General features: G+C 44.7%; 1 pseudogene; it reads right to left on the bottom strand.

The window, feature by feature from the left end:
- Window positions 1-14,536, bottom strand: part of LOC119358128 — a 76,664-nt pseudogene extending 62,128 nt beyond the window's left edge.
- Between the last annotated feature and the right edge of the window lie 5,381 nt (window positions 14,537-19,917).

The raw sequence follows: 19,917 nt of genomic DNA, 5'->3' as shown, positions 1-19,917 counted from the left end.
CGTACGTCTTCATGATCCGACCGATCAAGTACCGAACGCACGGCACCTCCGAGTCCTGCACACGTTCAACTCGATGACGTCCCTCGAACTCCGATCCAGTCGAGCTTTGAGGGAGAGTTCCGTCTGCACGACGGCGTGGTGACGATGATGATGTTCTACCGATGCAGGGCTTCGCCTAAGCACCGCTACAATATGACCGAGGTGGATTATGGTGGAGAGGGGCACCGCACACGGCTAAGAGATCAAGAGATCAATTGTTGTGTCTTTGGGGTGCCCCCTGCCCCCGTATATAAAGGAGTGGAGGAGGGGGAGGGCCGGCCCTCTCTATGGCGCGCCCTAGGGGAGTCCTACTCCCACCGGGAGTAGGATTCCTCCTTTCCTAGTAGAACTAGCAGCCCTTCCAAGTAGTAGGAGTAGGAGGGAAGGAAAGGGAAGGGAAAAGGAGAAGGAGGGAAGGGGGCGCCCCCCCTCCCTAGTCCAATTCGGACCAGCCCATGGGGAGGGGTGCGGCCACCCTTTGAGGCCTTTCTCTCCTTTCCCGTATGGCCCATTAAGGCCCAATACGAATTCCCGTAACTCCCCGGTACTCCCGAAAATACCCGAATCACTCGGAACCTTTCCGATGTCCGAATATAGTCGTCCAATATATCGATCTTTACATCTCGACCATTTTGAGACTCCTTGTCATGTCCCCGATCTCATCCAGGACTCCGAAATCCTTCGGTACATCAAAAGACATAAACTCATAATATAACCGTCATCGAAATTTAAGCGTGCGGACCCCACGGGTTCGAGAACTATGTAGATATGACCGAGACACGTCTCCTGTCAATAACCAATGGCAGAACCTGGATGCTCATATTGGCTCCTACATATTCTACGAAGATCTTTATCGGTCAAACCGCATAACAACATACGTTGTTCCCTTTGTCATCGGTATCTTACTTGCCCGAGATTCGATTGTCGGTATCTCAATACCTAGTTCAATCTCGTTACCGACAAGTCTCTTTACTCGTTCCGTAACACATCATCCCGCAACTAACTCATTAGTTACAATGCTTGCAAGGCTTATAGTGATGTGCATTACCGAGTGGGCCCAGAGATACCTCTCTGACAATCGGAGTGACAAATCCTAATCTCAAAATACACCAACCCAACAAGTACCTTCGGAGACACCTGTAGAGCACCTTTATAATCACACAGTTACGTTGTGATGTTTGGTAGCACACAAAGTGTTTCTCCGGTAAACGGGAGTTGCATAATCTCATAGTCATAGGAACATGTATAAGTCATGAAGAAAGCAATAGCAACAAACTAAGCGATCAAGTGCTATGCTAACGAAATGGGTCAAGTCAATCACATCATTCTCTAATGACGTGACCCCGTTAATCAAATGACAACTCATGTCTATGGCTAGGAAACTTAACCATCTTTGATTCAACGAGCTAGTCAAGTAGAGGCATACTAGTGACATATTGTTTGTCTATGTATTCACACATGTATTATGTTTCCGGTTAATACAATTCTAGCATGAATAATAAACATTTATCATGATATAAGGAAATAAATAATAACTTTATTATTGCCTCTAGGGCATATTTCCTTCACTATAGAGATAGATCAAGACACTTAATTGGACTTTCACAAAGCACATACCTTGACAAAGTTTTGAAGAAGTTCAAAATGGATCAAGCAAAGAAAAGGTTCCTTCCTGTGTTACAAGGTGTGAAGTTGAGTAAGACTCAATGCCCGACCACTGCAGAAGATAGAGTGAAATGAAAGATGTTCCCTATGCTTCAGCCATAGGCTCTATCATGTATGCAATGCTGTGTACCAGACCTGATGTTTGCATTGCTATTAGTTTAGTAGGGAGGTACCAAAGTAATCCAGGAGTGGATCACTTGACAGCGGTCAAGAACATCCTGAAATACCTGAAAAGGACTAAGGATATGTTTCTCGTTTATGGAGGTGACAAAGAGCTCATCGTAAATGGTTACGTTGATGCAAGCTTTGACACTGATCCGGACAATTCTAAATTGCAAACCGGATACGTGTTTCTATTGAAAGGTGGAGCTGTCAGTTTGAGCAATTCTAAACAAAGCGTCGTGGCGGGATCTACATGTGAAGCGGAGTACATTGCTACTTCGGAAGCAGCGAATGAAGGAGTCTGGATGAAGGAGTTCATATCTGATCTAGGTGTCCTACCTAGTGCATTGGGTCCAATGAAAATCTTTTGTGACAATACTAGTCCAATTGCCTTGGCAAAGGAATCCAGATTTCACAAGAGAACCAAGCACATCAAGAGATGCTTCAACTCCATCAGGGATCAAGTCCAGGTGGGAGACATAGAGATTTGCAAGATACATACGGATCTGAATGTTGCAGACCCGTTGACTAAGCCTCTTCCACGAGCAAAACATGATCAGCACCAAGGCTCCATGGGTGTTAGAATCATTACTGTGTAATCTAGATTATTGACTCTAGTGCAAATCGGAGACTGAAGGAAATATACCCTAGAGGCGATAATAAAGTTATTATTTATTTCCTTATATCATGATAAATGTTTATTATTCATGCTAGAATTGTATTAACCGGAAACATGATACATGTGTGAATACATAGACAAACAGAGTGTCACTAGTATGCCTCTACTTGACTAGCTTATTTATCAAAGATGGTTATGTTTCCTAGCCATAGACATGAGTTGTCATTTTATTAACGGGGTCACATCATTAGGAGGATGATGTGATTGACTTGACCCATTCCGTTAGCTTAGCACTTGATCATTTAGTATGTTGCTATTGCATTCTTCATGACTTATACATGTTCCTATGACTATGAGATTATGCAACTCCTGTTTATCGGAGGAACACTTTGCGTGCTACCAAACGTCACAACGTAACTGGGTGATTATAAAGGTGCTCTACAGGTGTCTCTGAAGGTACTTGTTGAGTTGGCATATTTCGAGATTAGGATTTGTCACTCCGATTGTCGGAGAGGTATCTCTGGGCCCACTCGGTAATGCACATCACTATAAGCCTTGCAAGCATTGTAACTAATGAGTTAGTTGCGGGATGATGTATTACGGAACGAGTAAAGAGACTTGCCGGTAACGAGATTGAACTAGTTATTGATATACCAACAATCGAATCTCGCGCAAGTAACATACCGATGACAAAGGGAACAACGTATTTTGTTATGAGGTTTGACCGATAAAGATCTTCGTAGAATATCTGGGAGCCAATATGAGCATCCAGGTTCCGCTATTGGTTATTGACCGGAGACGTGTCTCGGTCATGTCTACATAGTTCTCGAACCCCTAGGGTCCGCACGCTTAAAGTTCGGTGACGATCGATATTATGAGTTTTGTGTTTTGATGTACCTAAGGAAGTTCGGAGTCCTGGATGTGATCACAGACGTGACGAGGAGTCTCAAAATGGTCGATACGTAAAGATCGATATATTGGATGACTATGTTCGGACACCGAAAAGGTTCCGGAAGGTTTCGGACATATATCGGAGTACCGGGGGTTACCAGAACCCCCCCCCCCCTGGGGGGGGCTTAATGGGCCTACATGGGCCTTAGTGGAAATAGAGGGAAGCAAGGGGAGTGTGGGGCGCGCCCCCCAAGGCCCAAACCGAATTGGTTTAGGGCAAGGGGGCCGGCCCCCTCTTTCCTTCTCCTCCTCTCCCTTTCCTTCCCCCTCTCCTACTCCTACTAGGAATAGGAGGAGTCCTACTCCTAGTGGGAGTAGGAGTCTGCTACCTCTTAGCACTGCATTGGATTTCCCCGAAGAGGAAGGGATGATTTAGTAAAGTAGCGTAAGTATATCCCTCCATTTTTGAGAACCAAGGTATCAATCTAGTAGGAGGCTACGCTCAAGTCCCTCGTACCTACACAAAAACAATAGCTCAACGCAACCAACGTGCTTAGGGGTTGTCAATCCCCTCACGGTCACTTACGAAAGTGAGATCTGATAGAGATGATAAATAATATTTTTGGTATTTCTGGTATAGAGATGCAAAGTAAATAAAGTAAAAGCAAAGCAATAATAAAGTAATGGAGATTGATATGATGAGAAAGAGACCCGGGGGGCATAGGTTTCACTAGTGGCTTCTCTCAAGAGCATAAGTATTCTACGGTGGGTGAACAAATTACTATTGAGAAATTGACATAATTGAGCATAGTTATGAGAATATCTAGGTATGATCATGTATATAGGCATCACGTCCGAGACAAGTAGACCGAAACGATTCTGCATCTACTGGTATTACTCCACTCATCGACCGCTATCCAGCATGCATCTAGAGTATTAAGTTAAAAACAGAGTTACGCCTTAAGCAAGATGACATGATGTAGAGGGATAATTTCATGCAATATGATAAAAACCCCATCTTGTTATCCTCGATGGAAACAATACAATATGTGCCTTGCTGCCCCTTCTGTCACTGGGAAAGGACACCGCAAGATTGAACCTAAAGCTAAGCACTTCTCCCATGGCAAGAAAAAACAATCTAGTAGGCCAAACCAAACTGATACTTCAAAGAGACTTGCAAAGATAACCAATCATACATAAAAGAATTCAGAGAAGATTCAAATATTATTCATAGATAGACTGGATCACAAACTCACAATTCATCGGTCTCAACAAACACACCGCAAAAATAAGATTACATCGAATAGATCTCCACAAGAGAGGGGGAGAACATTGTATTGAGATCGAAAAAGAGAGAAGAAGCCATGTAGCTACTAGCTATGGACCCGTAGGTCAGAAGTAAACTAATCACACTTCATTGGAGGGGCTTGGATGATGATGTAGAAGCCCTCCGTGATCGATGCCCCCTCCGGCGGAGCTCCGGAACAGGCCCCAAGATGGGATCTCGTGGATACAGAAAGTTGTGGTGGTGGAATTAGGTTTTTGGCTCTGTCCCCGATCGTTTGGGGGTACGTGGATATATATAGGAGGAAGAAGTACGTAGGTGAAGCTTCGAGGGGCCCACGAGGCAGGGGGCGCACCCTAGGGGGGTGCCCCTACCCTCGTGACCACCTCGTGGCTTTCTTGACGGAGGGTCCAAGTCTCCTAGATCATATCTGATGAGTAAATCACGTTTCTGAAGGTTTCATTCCGTTTGGACTCTGTTTGATATTCCTTTTCTTCGAAACCCTAAAACAGGCAAAAAACAGCAATTCTGAGCTGGGCCTCCGGTTAATAGGTTAGTCCCAAAAATAATATAAAAGTGGAAAATAAAGCCCAATAATGTCTAAAACAGTAGATAATATAGCATGGAGCAATCAAAAATTATAGATACGTTGGAGACGTATCAAGCATCCCCAAGCTTAATTCTTGCTCGTCCTCGAGTAGGTAAATGATAAAAACAGAATTTTTGATGTGGAGTGCTACTTGGCATAATTTTAATCTAATTCTTCTTAATTGTGTTATGAATATTCAGATCCGAAAGATTCAAGACAAAAGTTCATATTGACATAAAAATGATAATACTTCAAGCATACTAACTAAGCAATTATGTCTTCTCAAAATAACATGGCCAAAGAAAGTTCATCCCTACAAAATCATATGGTTTAGTCATGTTTCATTTTCGTCACACAAGAATGCTATCATCATGCACAACCCCGATGACAAGCCAAGCAATTGTTTCATACTTTAGTAATCTCAAACCTATAAACTTTCACGCAATATATGAGCGCGAGCCATTGACATAGCACTATGGGTGGAATAGAATATAATGAGGGGGTTATGTGGAGAAGACAAAAAAGGAGAAAGTCTCACATCAACGAGGCTAATCAATGGGCTATGGAGATTCCCACCGATTGATGTTAATGCAAGGAGTAGGGATTTCCATGCAACAGATGCACTAGAGCTATAAATGTATGAAAGCTCAACAAAAGAAACTAGTGGGTGTGCATCCAACTTGCTTCCTCACGAGGACCTAGGGCACTTGAGGAGGCCCATTGTTGGAATATACAAGCCAAGTTCTATAATGAAAATTTTCCACTAGTATATGAAAGTGATAACATGAGATACTCTCTACTATGAAGATCGTGGTGCTACTTTGAAGCACAAGTGTGGTAAAAGGATAGTAACATTGTCCCTTCTCTCTTTTTCTCTCATTTTTTTGGCCTTCTCTTTTTTATGGCCTTTCTCTTTTTTTTGGCCTTCTCTTTTTTTATGGCCTTTTTTTATTATTTATTCCTCACTTGGGACAATGCTCTAATAATGATGATCATCACACTTCTATTTATTTACAACGCAATGATTACAACTCGATACTAGAACAAAGATGATTCTATGTGAATGTCTCCGGCGGTGTACCGGGATATGCAATGAACCAAGAGTGACATGTATGAAATAATTATGAACGGTGGCTTTGCCACAAATACTATGTCAACTACATGATCATGCTAAGCAATATGACAATGATGAATGTGTCATGATGAACGGAATGATGGAAAGTTGCATGGCAATATATCTCAGAATGGCTATGGAAATGCCATAATAGGTAGGTATGGTGGCTGTTTTGAGGAAGATATATAAGGAGGTTCATGTGTGAAAGAGCGTATCATATCACGGGGTTTGGATGCACCGGCGAAGTTTGCGCCAACTCTCAATGTGAGAAAGGGCAATGCACGGTACCGAAGAGGCTAGCAAGGATGGAAGGGTGAGTGTGCGTATAATCCATGGACTCAACATTAGTCATAAAGAACTCACATACTTATTGCAAAAATCTACAAGTCATCAAAACCTCGGCATTACGCGCATGCTCCTAGGGGGATAGATTGGTAGGAAAAGACCATCGCTCGTCCCCGACCGCCACTCATAAGGAAGACAATCAAATAACACCTCATGTTTCAAATTTGTTGCATACGTTTACCATACATGCATGCTACGGGACTTGCAAACCTCAACACAAGTATTTCTAAATTTCACAACTACTCAACTAGCATGACTTTGATATTTTTACCTCCATATCTCAAAACAATCATCAAGCATAAAACTTTTCTTAGTATTCAACACACTCATAAGAAAGTTTTATTATTAATTTTGCATACCAAGCATATTAGGATTTTAAGCAAATTACCATGCTATTAAGACTCTCAAAATAATCTAAGTGAATCATGAGAGATCAATAGTTTCTATAAAACAAATGCACCACCGTGCTCTAAAAGATATAAGTGAAGCACTAGAGCAAAACTATAAAGCTAAAAAGATATAAGTGAAGCACATAGAGTATTCTATCAAATTCCAAATCATGTATGGCTCTCTAAAAATGTGTGTGTACAGCAAGGATTATTGTGGTAAATTAATAAGCAATGACACAAATCATAAAAGACGCTCCAAGCAAAACACATATCATGTGGTGAATAAAAATATAGCTCCAAGTAAAGTTACCGATAGAAGTAGACGAAAGAGGGGATGCCTTCCGGGGCATCCCCAAGCTTTGGCTTTTAGGTGTTCTTAGATTATCTTGGGGGTTCCATGGGCATCCCCAAGCTTAGGTTCTTGCCACTTCTTGTTCCATAATCCATCAAATCTTTACCCAAAACTTGAAAACTTCACAACACAAAACTTAAAATAGAAAATCTCGTGAGCTCTGTTAGCGAAAGAAAACAAAAGACCACTTCAAGGTACTGTAATGAACTCATTATTTATTTATATTGGTGTTAAACCTACTGTATTCCAACTTCCCTATGGATTATAAACTATTTTACTAGCCATAGATTCATCAAAATAAGAAAACAACACACAAAAAATAGAATCTGTCAAAAACACAACAGTCTGTAGTAATATGTAGCTAGCACAAGATCTGGAACCCCAAAAATTCTAAAATAAATTTCTGGACGTGAGGAATTTATCTATTAATCATCTTCAAAAAGAATTAACCAAATAGCACTTTCCAAATAAAAATGACAGCAGTTCTCGTGAGCGCTAAAGTTTCTGTTTTTTTACAGCAAGTTCAACAAGACTTTCCCCAAGTCTTCCCAACGGTTCTACTTGGCACAAACACTAATTAAACACAAAAAACACAACCAAAACATAGGCTAAATAATTTATTTATTACTAAACAGGAGAAAAAAGCAAAGAATAAAAATAAAATTGGATTGCCTCCCAACAAGCGCTATCGTTTAACGCCCCTAGCTAGGCATAACAAGGAAGAATAGATCTAGGTATTGCCATAATAATAAGATAGATTGTTAAAACTCATTTCATATTCTCTATGTTCAGTAGCAACTTTTATTTGAGGCAAGAAAAAGTAATCAAAAGGGCTAAATTTGTTGGGACAAAAGTCTCCAAGATCAACCTTGGGAGGTATAGGTTCCTCCTTTGGTCCTTCATATTGCACAACCAATTCATCATTATAAGCATTCTTTTGACAGAACTTTGTGAGCCTATATTCAAGAGAATATCCCAATTCATTATCTCGAATAGCTAAATCATCATTAAGTTCATAAATTCTATCAACTAAAACATTGGTAGGAACCCTTTTTCTAAGATTTTCATTGAAAGCAACATAGTCTAGAGATTGAAAACGCATTATTTCTTCTTGATCAAAGAGGATAGTCTCTATGGGATGACGGCAAGCATCCACCCTATAATGCGCAAAGATTTCTTTGGCCTCTTTAATTATGAATCAAAACTCATGAGCCAAAAAGATAGTAATGGCACGCTTAATAGAAGAATGCTCAATATTAGAAAATTCTAGGAAAATCCTTTGTATAGAAGGATGCAAGTGCTCAAGTTCAACTACAAGCATGGCAATAGCGTCCTCAAGACTACTAGTTCTATGAAGAATAGAACTACCCATAGAAGGTAAAGCACCGGCACAAGTAAAGAAATCTTGAACAACTCCCTTACCAATAATATTACCGCTACCAACACAAAATCTTTTTATATGTGAGATAGTGGGTTCTTTAGTAGGAGCATCAAAATTATTATCGACAATAGTATCCCCAATTTTAGACATAGAGGCAGAAGGTAAAGAACTAGCCATAATGACAAGCAAGCAAACCAACACACGAGCAAACAAAGAGCAAACGGGCAAAAGAGGCAAATAGAGAGGGAGGATAGAGAGAGAGGGCGAATAAAATGGCAAGGGTGAATTGGGGGGAGAGGAAAACGAGAGGCAAATGGCAAATAATGTAATGCGAGAGATAGGGATTGTGATGGGTACTTGGTATGTTGACTTTTGCGCAGACTCCCAGGCAACTGCGCCAGAAATTCTTCTTGCTACCTCTTGAGCACTGCGTTGGATTTCCCGAAGAGGAAGGGATGATGCAGCAAAGTAGCGTAAGTATTTCCCTCAGTTTTTGAGAACCAAGGTATCAATCCAGTAGGAGGCTACGCTAAAGTCCCTCGTACCTACACAAAAACAATAGCTCAACGCAACCAACGCTCTTAGGGGTTGTCAATCCCTTCATGGTCACTTACGAAAGTGAGATCTGATAGAGATGATAAATAATATTTTTGGTATTTTTGGTACAGATGCAAAGTAAATAAAGTAAAAGCAAAACAATAATAAAGTAATGAAGATTGATATGATGAGAAAGAGACCCAGGGGCCATAGGTTTCACTAGTGGCTTCTCTCAAGAGCATAAGTATTCTATGGTGGGTGAACAAATTACTGTTGAGCAATTGACAGAATTGAGCATAGTTATGAGAATATCTAGGTATGATCATGTATATAGGCATCACGTCCGAGACAAGTAGACCGAAACGATTCTGCATCTACTACTATTACTCCACTCATCGACCGCTATCCAGCATGCATCTAGAGTATTAAGTTAAAAACAGAGTAACGCCTTAAGCAAGATGACATGATGTAGAGGGATAATTTCATGCAGTATGATAAAAAAACATCTTGTTATCCTCGATGGCAATAATACAATACGTGCCTTGCTGCCCCTTCTGTCACTCGGAAAGGACACCGCAAGATTGAACCCAAAGCTAAGCACTTCTCCCATGGCAAGAACAACCAATCTAGTAGGCCAAACCAAACTAATAATTCGAAGAGACTTGCAAAGATAACCAATCATACATAAAAGAATTCAGAGAAGATTCAAATATTATTCATAGATAGACTGGATCATAAACCCACAATTCATCGGTCTCAACAAACACACCGCAAAAAGAAGATTACATCAAATAGATCTCCACAAGAGAGGGGGATTGTATTGTAATGAAATCCAAAGAGAGAGAAGAAGCCATCTAGCTACTAGCTATGGACCCGTAGGTCTGAAGTAAACTACTCACACTTCATTGAAGGGGCTTGGATGATCATGTAGAAGCCCTCTGTGATCAATGCCCCCTCCGGCGGAGCTCCGAAACAGGCCCCAAGATGCGATCTCGTGGATACAGAAAGTTGCGGCGGTGGAATTAGGTTTTTGGCTCCGTCCCCGATCATTTGGGGGTACGTGGATATATATAGGAGGAAGAAGTACGTCGGTGGAGCTTCGAGGGGCCCACGAGGCAGGAGGGTGCGCCCTAGGGGGGCGCCCCCTACCCTCGTGACCACCTCGTGGCTTTCTTGACAGAGGGTCCAAGTCTCCTGGATCTTATCTGATAAGTAAATCACGTTTCCGAAGGTTTCATTCCGTTTGGACTCCGTTTGATATTCCTTTTCTTCGAAACCCTAAAACAGGAAAAAAACAGCAATTCTGGGTTGGGCCTCCGGTTAATAGGTTAGTCCCAAAAATAATATAAAAGTGTAAAATAAAGCCCAATAATGTCTAAAACAATAGATAATATAGCATGGAGCAATCAAAAATTATAGATACGTTGTAGACGTATCAGACTCCCCCTTGGCGCGCCTCTCCCTGGCCGGCCGCCTCCCCCCCCTTGCTCCTTTATATACGGGGGACCTCATAGACAGAATTGATCATTGATCCCTTAGCCGTGTGCGGTGCCCCCCTCCACCATAATCCACCTCGATCATATCGTAGCGGTGCTTAGGCGAAGCCCTGCGTCAGTAGCATCATCATCACCGTCACCACGCCGTCGTGCTGACGAAACTCTCCTGTGGAGCTTTGCTGGATCGGAGATCATGGGACGTCATTGAGTTGAACGTGTGCCGAACTCGGAGGTGCCGTGCGTTCGGTACTTGGATCAGTCAGATCGTGAAGACGTACGACTACATCAACCGCTTGTGCTAACGCTTCCGCTTTCGGTCTACGAGGGTACGTAGACACACTATCCCCTCTCGTTGCTATGCATCACCATGATCCTGCGTGTGCGTAGGAATTTTTTTGAAATTACTATGTTCCCCAACACTAGCTTCACTAAGATCTCAAGGGCTAACTCGACGAACTCACAACACAAAGGACACAAGATTTATACCGGTTCGGGCCACCATTCTGGTGTAATACCCTACTCCAGTGTGGTCGTGGTGGATTGCCTTTTGGGCTGAGGATGAATAGTACAAGGGGAAGAACAGCCTCCTGAGGAGAGGTGTTCTTGTGCTTGGTGAACTTGTGGTTGTTTGGATCGATCCCCCCTCCTTAGCTACGGTGGTGGCTTGGTCCTATTTATAGAGGCCCTAGTACTCTCCCCAAATATTGAGCGGGAAGGGAGCCAACAACGGCCAATTCGAAAGGGGACAACTAGTATAGTTTATCCTGACAAAAGCAGTCTTCGCCTGCAAAAGGCTCTGGCGGTGACGCCGCCTTGGGCTCCATGGTGACCTCCGTCTTGCCGTCTACTGGTCTTGGTCTCGTTGCACCGATATGAAAATCTTTGCTTGACGCCTCGGTACTCCGCGCCTGCGCATGCTTCCTTAGCACCAAAGAGGAAACAAGGACATTGTGCACGCTGGGCCCGCCTGGCGCCCGCCTGGCCTTGGTCGTCATGGCTCACGTCATTGGAACCTCGTGAGGTTTGCCTTGCCTTGAACTCTCCGCCCCTCTCGAACCAGCCTGGTGAGGACGCTCCTGAGGAGGTCTTGTGTCGTCCGCCTCACGAGGCTTGGCCCCTCGCGAGGGTCTTGAATACTTGTTAGAGAAGATGGGTTGTACGGGCCCGCTTCTTAGAGCCACGCCGTGGGCCGCAGGCAGGCAAGTCTGGGGACCCCGTTCCTAGAATGTTGACAGCGAGAATTCCATGGAAGCTACAATGGAGACGCCGAGGGCTGGGGGGTAACAAGAAAATTCAAAGATCGGTGCAAGCACAACCAAAGGAAGCAAAGGCCAACTTACGCACAAAGTTAAAAAGCCGAAAGTCACTTTCACGCAACTATTGAAAATATCAGAAGATAAGTGAGGAGAATAGTGCTTATCGGCCAACTAATGCAAAGGCATCAAGATCACCCCATAGGCGTAAATCCAAGGATCGATATTGGCAGGAAGAGAATTTTAATGCAACTTGTTCATATCCTTATTTTGTGCCGCCAATGTCAATGCCATGGATACCTTCCTATCATCATGTAAATTCATATCTATCGTGGGACAGGTATGATACAAGGGCGTATTCTTCATCTTATTTTAGACCATCTCACAAACATTATGCAGCTCCAAAAAGATCAACATTTGAACAATCACATGTCAAAGACCGTTTCAATCATAAGGGATCGGTCCGGATCTCAATATACAAGGGCATATGATCTCAGATGAAAAAGAGCCAAATAAAGTGTTGACATTGGCTACAAAAGGCAATGAGGCAAGGCAATCAAGTGCCAAATCTGAAGGGAAGAAATTGAGAGTGCACAAGGTAAAACAAGAGTTGCCATTACTTCAAACAAAATCGCAGTCGGGGTGCCCACTCGGCTTATCGTATTGGCAAAAGAAGAAATTGCAAAAGCTTAGTGCACGAGAACTTGAAAAGAGAAACATGGCATGGGTTCCCAAAGGAGGTACTCAAAATAAGAAATATGTGCAAACTTACATTACAAGAAGTGCGGCAAATGTTGAAACTATGAAGGAAAAGAGTGAAAACTATGAAGGACCAAGCCAAAGGTCTCAAAATCTTCGGTCCACACATTATCCATTTTCTTCAACTATGTCATTGATGCCTATGCCATGGAATTCGTCATTAGGTATGATTGGTTACCCGCAATGGGCTTATTTTAATTCATGGATGCAATATAATTTCTTACATCATGAAAGGGTATTACCAAATCATCATACGTTTGATTAGCTTCACTTTTGTTGCTAATCTAAATGGCCCATATATACTTATCGTCCTAAGCACGTACAAATGGTCGATGGAGTGTTGACATCATCCTTAGAAAGAGCATTGTGCAAGTTATTTTTCGGCACGCAAGTTTTGCCGAAAACTGGGGGGCATGTGTTGACACCAAATTTTGGCATGGTCGAAAATATAATTAAGAAGGCCTCAAATGGAAAAGTGCTCAAAGTGAGAAAGTTCTATATCATCAAAAGGAGAAACTTTGATATTTTGGCCATAGCTATCCGGTCTCATCTCTAAGGCCGAAAATATGTTCGAAGTACTGAGATTTAATATCCAGAACACTATTCGGCTGATTACGCCCCCAAGATGGTCTCATATGAGAAAACTTTCTACACGAGTTGTCTTTGTCTTGTCGAAACGGTCGATTTGGATATAAAAACGTGTAAATCGGAGTTCGTATGCAAAAGTTACAGGTAAAACAGTGTGCTGCAAAAGTCTGTCCCAGAAGTTCTGGGCAATTTCCGGGGAGGTTCCGGGATAAACCGAAAGTTTGCACGCGGTGCGCCCCGAAAACTGGAGTTTTAACATTACTTGCAGATTTGCGGGCCCGAATTCAACCTCAAGATGACCTTGGATGAAAAAGTGATGAACTGACGAGTTTTTCTCCATTGCAAGATCTACAATTTTGCTTTTGGGACCATCGTGATCTGAAGTCGTATGCGACCTGCAGATTCAGTGCAAGAGGGTTATTTGATATAATTTGAGCCCGGAAGTTCCGGGCCAGACCGGAAGTTCTGGCCCACGTAGTCCGAGTTAGGATAACTTTTGATGATTTGGACGCGATTTGAGTCCTTTTCTTGTACGAGAAGTCCAGCTGCCTCATATATATGTAAGGGGTGACGGTCGATTGAACAACACACAATCGACAAATCAATCTATCATCTTTTACCTTTACTTTTATCTTCTCCATTGTTCTTCTCCTTCCTCAATCTTCGTTCGTTCTTCTTCATTGTAGGGTGACGAACCTCGGGGCCCTAAGGGCGATTAGGTCGACCTAGGGCAGCCCATAGCCGCCGAGCATCCTGACGGGGTCCCTTCCAGGCGTGTGGGATTTCGGGTCTACAAAAGCGTCCGCCGGATTGTCTTGCATACCACGCTTCTGGTGGGTCTCCTTCGACATGAGCTACGATGCATCACCCCGGCGTCGAGGTTATACGGTGACGTGTTCAGGTGCGATCACCAGAAGGTTTGGTCTGCATCTGCCGGTATGTCGGTGTCCTCCTGTAGGACTTCCACCTCACAATAGACGTAGAGACTACCGTCCTCGCCATCAACGGAGAGATGCTCCTGGCCACGGAACATGTCAGGGAGAGGTAGCTCCCAGCATCTGCAAGTAGCCATGGACGATAGAGAGGGCCAAGCGAGGAAGACGATGGCGTCGCCGCTCCACGACTGGGCGATCCTCCATTGGTCCGCCAGGTTTTGGATCCTGAGGGTGGCCACGGCGATGACGTCTATGGCGGCGTCGGTGTGGAGTAGCTCAAGGGAGACGGACACAAGTTGCTTGTCGTCGAAGCCACAGGAGAGAGCCCAGATGTGGCCGCCGGCCTCGAAGTCGGCGGACCTGATGGCCTCCCGCCTGCTGTAACCGCGGATGCGCATCAGGTGTGTGCCACGGACCAGCGCCGCCCCGTGCGTCACCGTCGTTTTCGCCATTGATCCCGTCACCGGCCGGCTGGCCTGGTTTAATTGCTAATTCACTAGATCCATCAGCGATCGATGATCCCGATCGACTATCGAGGCTTCATTTTACTCTGTTTTTCCGGTGTTGGTTTGTATGTCAGTTTGATCCAGTATGTATCTATACGGCACGACCAGCACACGATATATGCAACTACGAACCGGTCCCAAATAGGTGTCCTTATCGGTCTCGGTCGATCGTCTCTACCCAAACTGTTCTGATCGATCTATGGATTCCTAAAAAAACGGATTCCCGGTATAGGCCCTGTTTGGATACTCTAACTCAGTTAGAAGTTATTAGAGTTAGATTCTAACCCTGAACTAACTCTAACCAAAGAGGTGTTTAGATGGCAGGGTTAGATTGACAATAAATACACCATCTTAATCATTTGGCTTCTTTAGACCCTCTTTCCTGCCGGATTTGGTGCGGCCGGCTCTTATGTGGCCTCCTCCCGCTCACAATTGACATAAACAAATGATCTTTACAAATCAAGAGTCCAAAACATGATAAATTTTATTTTGTTGACATGAGCTAACTCATTATGGAAGGCATTCATGTTGATATCTTCAACAAGAGGTTCGTCTTCTGGCCATGCGGATGCAGAAGAACTAGGCATTGGGTTATAATTTGCATCCGCATCACAGGCATCAAATTCCCTATCCGCATCACAGGCATCAAATTCCCTATCCGCAATTCTGCTCTCCCGAATGAAATTATGAAGAGCCATACAAGCAACAATAATTCTACTTTGCTTGTCCTCCAGAAATTTTGGCATGTTCAATAGAATCCTAAATTTCATCTTCAACACTCCAAAGGATCACTCAACGACATTCCTAACTTTGACATGTGCATGGTTGAAGGTTTCTTTCATACCTTGTGGCGGCGGGCCGTTTTGCCATTGTTGCACATGGTACCTTGTACATCTGTATGGTGAAAGGTAGCCCGGCCGGTTTGGGTGCCCCGCATCAACCACATAATACTTACCTACATATTGTGAAAGGCACACAATGAGACTTAGATGAACAAGTGTAATTGGATAAAAAATGTTGCAAGACAGTTCAAGTAGCAAACCTGGTGGTGGATGTGGAAATTTGTGATGATGAGTAGTTATGGCATCTTTGAAAACTCTCATTTCATGTGTTGAACCAGGCCATCTCAACATCACAAATGTAAATCTCATGTCGAAATCACAAACAACAAGCACATTCTGACTGGTCTCATTGTGCCTATTCAAGTATGGAGCCCTCTTACTCTTATCCACCACAACATTCACATGTGTCCCATCATTGTGCCCGTTCAAGCACATTCTAACTGAAACTACCCCACCTGTTTGGATCCTTTTGAGCTATTTGAGCCCAAAACAACTCAAACTAACACTAACTCTAGGATCCAAACAGGGCCATAGACGTGCTTCTACTTGGATACTGTCAAAACCTATCATGCCAATACTAACCCCCATGCACTTGAAGTATCCACAAATACGGCAAAACTCTACAATAGATGTATATATGAAATACATATCTATGTGACCTCGTTTGACTACATGTTGCTAAGAGGAAATTGCACAAACATACAACTTTTAGGGCGGATGTAACACAAACCCACAAGTCTAGGGCTAAGGTTTTTTCTTAGGGCTAGCTCGGCTTCACAGGTGTGGGCTAACTGGGCCGTGTCAGACTGCATCGCCTTTTTCTTTTGCGAGCGGAGACTGCATCGTCTTTAGATCAAGTGTTATCCTTCTTCAGAGAACAAACGGCCAGGGTTGAAGCTCACGACAATGATGGATGGCTCACGGCGCTCGCCATCCCTTGAGGCGTTATTTTTTTGACGAAAAGCAGCCTTAGTGCTGATTTCATTGCAATAAGAGAGAAAGGCCAAGACGGCCAGGTTACAAGGTTACAAGGTTAGAGCCCGCTAGTAGTTAGGTATGTACAGCCTAGGGTCAGCTAGAGTACGGTGGTGTCGCAGCTAGTCTGGCGGCATCCACATCGCTCCGACGAGGCCCGCCGTGCGCCATAGCTGGAGCTCCTCGTTGATCAGTGAGCAGACCTCAGTGATCGCGGAAGCACGTTGCTCGAAGATCCTAGCGTTTCTCTCCTTCCAAACGTGCCACCAGGTGTAGATGACAAGACCGTTGATTTTTAGTCTTTCCTCTTTGGATAGGCTATGGACAGAGCTAAACCACCAATCTTCAAGTGAAGGCTCGTCCGCGCTTGGCAGGCGGATTTGTACTTGTAGCTTCTGTGAGATCAGCATTCAAAGCGATCGGGTGAATTAGCATCGAGCAAAGAGGTGCAGGGCAGTCTCAGGGTGCATCTGGCACAACGTGCATGTTGGGGTGTGAGGCCAGTTCTTTGCGAGCTGGTCAGCAGTGTTGCATCGCCCTTGGATTGCCAGCCATGCATGCATTTGGCACTTTGGAGGCGTCCGCGATGACCAGATTAGCATGTTGTAGTTGGTCCGGATTCTCCCTTGAAATAGCATGTGGTAGGCCGTCCGGGCCGAGTATTCACCATCAGTCGTCCACTTCCAGCGGATGTCGTCGGGCTGAGTTGGGGAGAGATTGACTTGTGCCATGATATGCCAGACGCTTAGATAGTCCGCCATCACTTGGAAAGTTGGATTTGTTTTGATGCATGAAATCCACTTGTGATCCGCAAGCGCCATCCTTAGTGACAGATTGTGTCCTCTGCTATGCGCGTACAGCTGGGGGAAGGTGTCTCGTAGCGGTGTACCCTGCCACCAGTGAGAGTGCCAGAAGGAGACGGAGGCACCGGATCCAATTGTGATCACGGTGCTCGCAATGAAGATGCTGTGGGCAAGCTTATCAGAGGGGAAAGGCAACCCTGTCCATGGCTTGTCCGGGAGCTTGGCCTGTTGCCATAGCCAGCGCGTGCGCAGCGCGGCACCATGGTACTCGAGATTCGATATACCCAGCCCTCCAAAAGTGGTCGGCCAGCAGACGGAATTCCAATTTACCAAACATTTTCCGCCTGAAGCCGCGCTCTTGCCAGCCCAGAGTAAAGGTCGGCGAATCTTGTCAATCTTCTGGTTTAGCCACTTCGCTTGCGGGATTGCAATCATCTGAAAGGTTGGCATCGCAGATAGCACAACCCGAACAAGAACAACTCTCCCAATCAGGTTAATCAAATCGATCTTCCAACCGGAGCACTTGCCAGCAAGGCGATCGACCGCCGGCTGTAAGTCCACCCTTCGCAGCTTCTTGTCTGACAAAGGCATGCCAAGGTAAGTGCAGGGGAATGAGCCTTGTGAGCAACCTAGGATCTGTTGCAAGCCCGAGAGGTCCTGGTGCTGGCAGCAGATCGGCATGAAACTGCTTTTGCTCATATTGGTGTGCAGACCAGTCGCATCTCCAAAAAGGTGAAGGATGGAGTTGATCGCCGTCGCGTCTTCAGTCATAGGCTTGGAGAAAATGATCACATCATCCGCGTAGATTGAGGTCATGTGCCTCATGTTATGGTTCTCGAAGGGGGTTAGGATGCCATCCGAACTTGCCTTGTCCATGATTCGCGCGAGGTAGTCCATGATCAGGACAAAAAAGGAGAGGCGAGATAGGGTCTCCCTGTCGAAAACCCCTCCTGTGGTCGATCCTGGGCGAGGCCTCGCCATTGACAAGAACTTTGGTCGAGCAAGTAAGGAGAAGCGCCGCAATCCAACTTCTCCACTTTGTCCCAAAACCCCTGTGTTCAAGCAGTTGCATCAGGAACTCCCAAGAGGTGGAGCCAAACGCTTTTGAAATATCCAACTTGAGCAGGAAGGTAGGCGTGCTTTTGAGTTTGAGTGCTCTGGTCAGGCTTTGAACATAGACAAAGTTGTCATGTGTGATGTGCCTCTTTATGAAAGCATTTTGGCATGGAAGGATCAGATCCGGCATAAAAGGTTGGAGACGTCTTGCCAGGATTTTTGTCATGAGCTTGGCAAAGCTTTGTATGAGGCTGATCGGTCTGAACTTGCTAGGGTGGTTTGCCCCTCCATGTTTGGGGATGAGAATCATGAATGCGGAGTTGAGGAGGTGCAGATTTTGTGTATTGCCAGACTGGAATTTCCAAACCGCGCGCATTAAGTCACCCCTGATCACATCCCAACATGCTCTGAAGAAAAGCCCCGAGAAGCCGTCAGGTCCTGGTGCTTTCTCCGGGTGGATATCAAACAATGCGGCCTTGACCTCCTCTTCTGTGAATGGATCTTCTAGGTGTCCCAAGTCGATCGGCGGGAACGGGATGGCTCCGAGATTCAGAGTTTGGGGGCGGGCTCGATAGGTGCCAATCAGCGCTTCAAACTGGTTGTGAATGGCTGTCATCTTGGCCTGCTGATCTGCCAAAGCTGTCTCGTCAATGATCAGCGAGGGGATGAAGTTTTTCCTCCGTCGAGCAGTAGCTTTCAGGTGGAAAAATTTGGAATTGCAGTGTAACACCCCGGATGTAACTTTCCCTATTTGTACTCCAACTCTTGTCGTTTTCGGCGTTAAGTTATATTTATTTCTCGGGTTCGGGTCTTTGTCTCCGTGTGTTGTTTTCTTTTTCATGCATCTCATATCATGTCATCATGTGCATTGCATTTGCATACATGTTCATCTCATGCATCCGAGCTTTTTCCCCGTTGTCCGTTTTGCATTCCGGCGCTTCGTTCTCCTCCGGTGGTCATTTCTAGCTTTCTTTCGTGTTTGGGGATTAAACATTTCCGGATTGGACCGAGACTTGCCAAGCGGCCTTGGTTTACTACCGGTAGACTGCCTGTCAAGTTTCGTACCATTTGGACTTCGTTTGATACTCCAACGGTTAACCGAGGGACCGAAAAGGCCTCGTGTGTGTTGCAGCCCAACACCCCTCCATTTTGGCCCAAAACTCACCAAACTCTGCTCCATGTCCTAGAGCGTTCGATCACGATCGCGTGGCCGAAAACCGCACCTCATTTGGACTCTCCTAGCTCCCTCTATGCCTATATATACACCCCTCCATTTTCGGATCTCTCCCTCTCCCCGAAACCCTAAAATTCTCTCCCGCCGCCGCCGGACGTGTCC

The sequence above is a fragment of the Triticum dicoccoides genome, chromosome 2A (assembly GCF_002162155.2).
Source record: "Triticum dicoccoides isolate Atlit2015 ecotype Zavitan chromosome 2A, WEW_v2.0, whole genome shotgun sequence".
Taxonomy (NCBI): Eukaryota; Viridiplantae; Streptophyta; class Magnoliopsida; order Poales; family Poaceae; genus Triticum; species Triticum dicoccoides.
Note: the sequence above shows the minus strand (reverse complement) of the source record. Positions and strands in the feature narration are given on the sequence as shown.